Consider the following 6,047-nt stretch of genomic DNA (forward strand, 5'->3'; position numbering starts at 1 on the left):
TCCTATCTATCTTCTATCTATCTATCTATCTATCTTCTATCTATCTATCTATCTATCTATCTATCTATCTATCTATCATTTATCTATCTCCTATCTATCTATCTATTATCTATCTATCTCCTATCTATCTCCTATCTATCTATCTATCTATCTATCTATCTATCTATCTATCTATCTATCTCCTATCTATCACCTATCTATCTATCTATCTATCTATCTATCTATCTATCTATCTATCTATCTATCTATCTATCTATCTATCTTCTATCTATCTATCTGTCTATCTCCTATCTATCTATCTCCTATCTATCACCTATCTATCTATCTATCTATCTATCTCCTATCTATCTATCTATCTATCTATCTATCTATCATTTATCTATCTCCTATCTATCTATCTATTATCTATCTATCTCCTATCTATCTCCTATCTATCTATCTATCTATCTATCTATCTATCTATCTATCTATCTCCTATCTATCTCCTATCTATATATCTATATCTATCTATCTATCTATCTATCTCCTATCTATCTATCTATCTCCTATCTATCTATCTATCTATCTTCTATCTATCTATCTATCTATCTATCTATCTATCTCCTATTTATCTATCTTCTATCTATCTATCTATCTATCTCCTATCTATCTATCTATCTATCTATCTATCTATCTATCTATTATCTATCTATCTCCTATCACCTATCTATCTATCTATCTATCTATCTATCTATCTATCTATCTATCTATCTATCTATCTATCTCCTATCTATCTATCTATCTATCTATCTATCTCCTATCTATCTATCTATCTATCTCCTATCTATCTATCTATCTATCTATCTATCTATCTATCTATCTATCTATCTATCTATCTATCTCTCCGAGACGAGCACATTAGAAGTTATGACATCTATGTGGTTTCCAGTGACTGGGGGGGGGGTATATATTTGTGTCCCCACCCAGGGTGTGAGTCATGAGATGCCAGATTCCTCAGCAGTGAGTCAGCAGCAGCAGTGCCAGTGATCAGCCCTCTGCCTGCCTGGCCTGGCGCTGGGGTGTGACCTAGGAATACCAGCCGCTATACCAGACCTAGTAATACTGATGGCATTGTATTATACCCAGAGCATGTGCACCACTGTATACAGAGGGGCTGCAGAAATACGCTCCCCACCCGGGGAATACTCACTGTATACATGTACAGCTGGTATAACCTGGGGATCTCCTGTATATAAGGATATATGTACAGCTGGTATAACCTGGGTATCTCTTCTATATAATTATATATGTACAGCTGGTATAACCTGGGTATCTCCTGTATATAAGGATGTATGTACAGCTGGTATAACCTGGGGATCTACTGTATATAATTATATATGTACAGCTGGTATAACCTGGGTATATACTGTATATAATGATATATGTACAGTTGGTATAACCTGGATATCTACTGTATATAATTATATATGTACAGCTGGTATAACCTGGGTATCTTCTGTATATAATTATATATGTACAGCTGGTATAACCTGGATATCTACTGTATATAATTATATATGTACAGCTGGTATAACCTGGGGATCTCCTGTATATAATTATATATGTACAGCTGGTATAACCTGGGTATCTTCTGTATATAATTATATATTTACAGCTGGTATAACCTGGGTATCTTCTGTATATAATTATATATGTACAGCTGGTATAACCTGGGTATATACTGTATATAATTATATATGTACAGCTGGTATAACCTGGGGATCTCCTGTATATAATTATATATGTACAGCTGGTATAACCTGGGGATCTCCTGTATATAATTATATATGTACAGCTGGTATAACCTGGGGATCTCCTGTATATAATTATATATGTACAGCTGGTATAACCTGGGGATCTCCTGTATATAATTATATATGTACAGCTGGTATAACCTGGGGATCTCCTGTATATAATTATATATGTACAGCTGGTATAACCTGGGTATCTCCTGTATATAATATATATATGTACAGCTGGTATAACCTGTATATAATTACAGTGGTGCCTTGGATTACGAGCATAATACGTTCCGGGACGGCACTTGTAATCCAAATCCACTCTTAAACCAAAGCAAATTTTCCTATAAGAAATCATTGATATGGAGACAGTTGGTTCCACACCCCAAAAATAATGATTTATTATTCTGAATAACATATAGAACAAATGAAAAAAAAAAAAAACATTTAGAAACCTCTGAATCTGTGATATTATAAGTTACTGTACAGTATAGCAATCAGCATGTGGGGTATAATATAATGTATAGTAACTGTATAACCCTGATAGCACAGCAGCTGGATATGTGATATATAAGTTACTGTACAGTATAGCAGCATGTGGTATATAATGTATAGTAACTGTATAACCCTGATAACACAGCAGCTGGATATGTGATATATAAGTTACTGTACAGTATAGCAGCATGTGGTATATAATGTATAGTAACTGTATAACCCTGATAACACAGCAGCTGTATATGTGATATATAAGTTACTGTAGAGTATAGCAATCAGCATGTGGAGTATAATGTATAGTAACTGTATAACCCTGATAACACAGCAGCTGGATATGTGATATATAAGTTACTGTACAGTATAGCAGCATGTGGTATATAATGTATAGTAACTGTATAACCCTGATAACACAGCAGCTGGATATGTGATATATAAGTTACTGTACAGTATAGCAGCATGTGGTATATAATGTATAGTAACTGTATAACCCTGATAACACAGCAGCTGGATATGTGATATATAAGTTACTGTACAGTATAGCAGCATGTGGTATATAATGTATAGTAACTGTATAACCCTGATAACACAGCAGCTGGATATGTGATATATAAGTTACTGTACAGTATAGCAGCATGTGGTGTATAATGTATAGTAACTGCATAAACCTGATAACACAGCAGCTGGATATGTGATATATAAGTTACTGTACAGTATAGCAATCAGCATGTGGTATATAATGTATAGTAACTGTATAACCCTGATAACACAGCAGCAGGATAAGTTACTGTACAGTATAGCAGCATGTGGTGTATAATGTATAGTAACTGTATAACCCTGATAACACAGCAGCTGGATATGTGATATATAAGTTACTGTACAGTATAGCAGCATGTGGTATATAATGTATAGTAACTGTATAACCCTGATAACACAGCAGCTGGATATGTGATATATAAGTTACTGTACAGTATAGCAGCATGTGGTGTATAATGTATAGTAACTGCATAAACCTGATAACACAGCAGCTGGATATGTGATATATAAGTTACTGTACAGTATAGCAATAAGCATGTGCAGTATAATGTATAGTAACTGTATAACCCTGATAACACAGCAGCTGGATATGTGATATATAAGTGACTGTACAGTATAGCAGCATGTGGTGTATAATGTATAGTACCTGTATAACCCTGATAACACAGCAGCAGCTGGATATGTGATATATAATTTACTGTACAGTATAGCAGCATGTGGTGTATAATGTATAGTAACTGTATAACCCTGATAACACTGCAGCTGGTTGTAGATACAGGATGGAGATGCAGAACCCCATAATGCAGTAGTGTAGTACAACAGGCTAGAAAAGAGAAGCAGGGCTGCTGTCAGAGGTCTGTGTGGTCACATGACAGCAATGGGGAAGGGGGTGTGTTCAGCATGGACCAATCAGGAAGTGAGAATCACAGAACTGTGCAGGAGGAGAGTGACATAAACATTTCTCTACAGCAGTGTGAATGGCTGAGTGTAAGTGCAGGAAGATTATAGCAGCAGTGTGTATAGCTGAGTGTAAGTGCAGGCAGATTATAGCAGGAATGAAGAGGATGTGAAACACAAGGACTGACAGAGACTGCAGGGAGCATGAAGGAATGAGCAAGACACATGTGGGCACATACATGCAGCACTCTGTCCGGGGAGAGAGGGTTACAGCTATGGAGAGATTACCTCCACAGTCCTGTCCCCTGATGTAAGCCCCAGCCTGAAGTGGATCTGCTATGATTTGGAAGGTGAGGGAGACATCCTGGGTCAGAGTACTGGGCTGTAGACCCCGCTATGCAGGCCATGTCCCTCCCCCCACTCCCGTTCCCACCCATTACAGGGAGCTCTTACACCAAAGCAATGCTCTTACACCAAGTCACAATTTTGAAAAACTGTGAGCTCTTCTTGCAACACGCTCTTAATCCAAGTTACTCTTAAACCAAGGTACCACTGTGTATATGTATATCCTCTGTATATAATGATGTGTCTCCTAGCACCCTCTCACATATGCTGCTGGTCAGACATGGTTGCTTTGCTGTATTTTGCAGCATTACATGTATTACCGCTTTCAGGATGACACATATCAGTACAGAGGGGGTAGTGGGAAGGGGTGACGTCCTGCTGTGACGTTTTGTGGGTTTGCAGCTCTCGATGACTTCCTGCCCGGTGACCACAGTCTGTGCAGGTTTCCTAGCAACCAGACACATACACACCATAGCAACGTCTGCATTATGGGGGTGACCTAGCCTTCCTAGAATTGTGCCCTATTTCTATTGGGATGACACAATGTTACCCCACATGTTATACAGCCACATATACCCCATAACAGTGTATACAGCCACATATACCCCATGACAGTGTATACAGACACATATACCCCATAACAGTGTATACAGCTACAGATATCCCCATGACAGTGTATACAGCCACATATACCCCCATAACAGTGTATACAGCCACATATACCCCATGACAGTGTATACAGCCACATATACCCCATAACAGTGTATACAGCTACAGATATCCCCATGACAGTGTATACAGCCACATATACCTCCATAACAGTGTACACAGCCACATATACCCCATAAGGCTAGGTTCACACGCTGTAACTGTGCGGCTGTATTTTTTATGCGGCTGTAAATGTGAGGATGAAACTCCGGCCGTGGGAAAAAATAGACATGCGGCTGAAAACATACGGTCATTTACTTGGAAATCTGGTTCAACTAAAAATAACAAATAAAATCTTAAGAAAGTGATGCAAACACCTCTGGATGCATCTGGGAAAGCAGGGAACACAGTTTACATGAATTGCTATTACCGGGGTTTGCGATCCTCTGCAGTATGCCGATGCCGATGCCTCTCATGGTTAATATATTGAATGAATAAAACACATTTTCGTTGTAATAAAGTCCCTTTCATTGTTCAATAATTAAATTTAAACGATTCCATCATTTTGCAATTAAATATACTGTTAAAATAAATATATATATAAATAAATGTATATTTATATATATATATATATATATATATTTATTTTTTTGACAGTATATTTAATTGCACAATGGTGGATTCGTTTAAATTAAATTATTGAACAACGAAACTGATTTTATTTCAACGAAAATGTGTTTTATTAATTAAATATTAATTAGTACAGGAAGCTCCAGTAAGCCGTTAATTCATATTCCCGGCCATAGAGCTTTCTGTACTAATCATCACTTTACTTTAATGAAAACATCAAATGTTTCTTCTAATTATGTTATGACAATAGCATTATTAGAAGAAACATTTAGAATTATATGTGCGCTCAGCTGATTGGCTGTTCGGCTGAGCGCACATATAAAGAGCCGGTCCGCAGCACAGTGACTTCATTGTGCTGCGGACCAGCGAAGAGGACACATCGGGGTGAGTATAGAGCTCTCCCCACCCCCTCCCCAGCACTGCACCCCTCCCAGCAAGGAAGGGGGGTCACTTAACCCCTTCCTTGCTGGGATGGTTGCAGTCTGACATCAGTCTGGCCCCCAAGGGGTTAAGGGGGATACAATACATCCTCCCTTAACCCCTTGGGGGCCAGACTGTAAGCAGCGATCTGTAAAGATGCTGCATACTGTAAGGAGCACAACACCGCTCACAATGATGGGTGTTGTGCTCCTGTTTGTGTGTTTTTTGTGTGTTTCTCCCTTTTTGTTTTTCAGATATCGGTATCCTGTGGATTACGTCGGATTCCGTGGACTACGTCGA

The sequence above is a fragment of the Dendropsophus ebraccatus genome, chromosome 1 (assembly GCF_027789765.1).
Source record: "Dendropsophus ebraccatus isolate aDenEbr1 chromosome 1, aDenEbr1.pat, whole genome shotgun sequence".
Taxonomy (NCBI): Eukaryota; Metazoa; Chordata; class Amphibia; order Anura; family Hylidae; genus Dendropsophus; species Dendropsophus ebraccatus.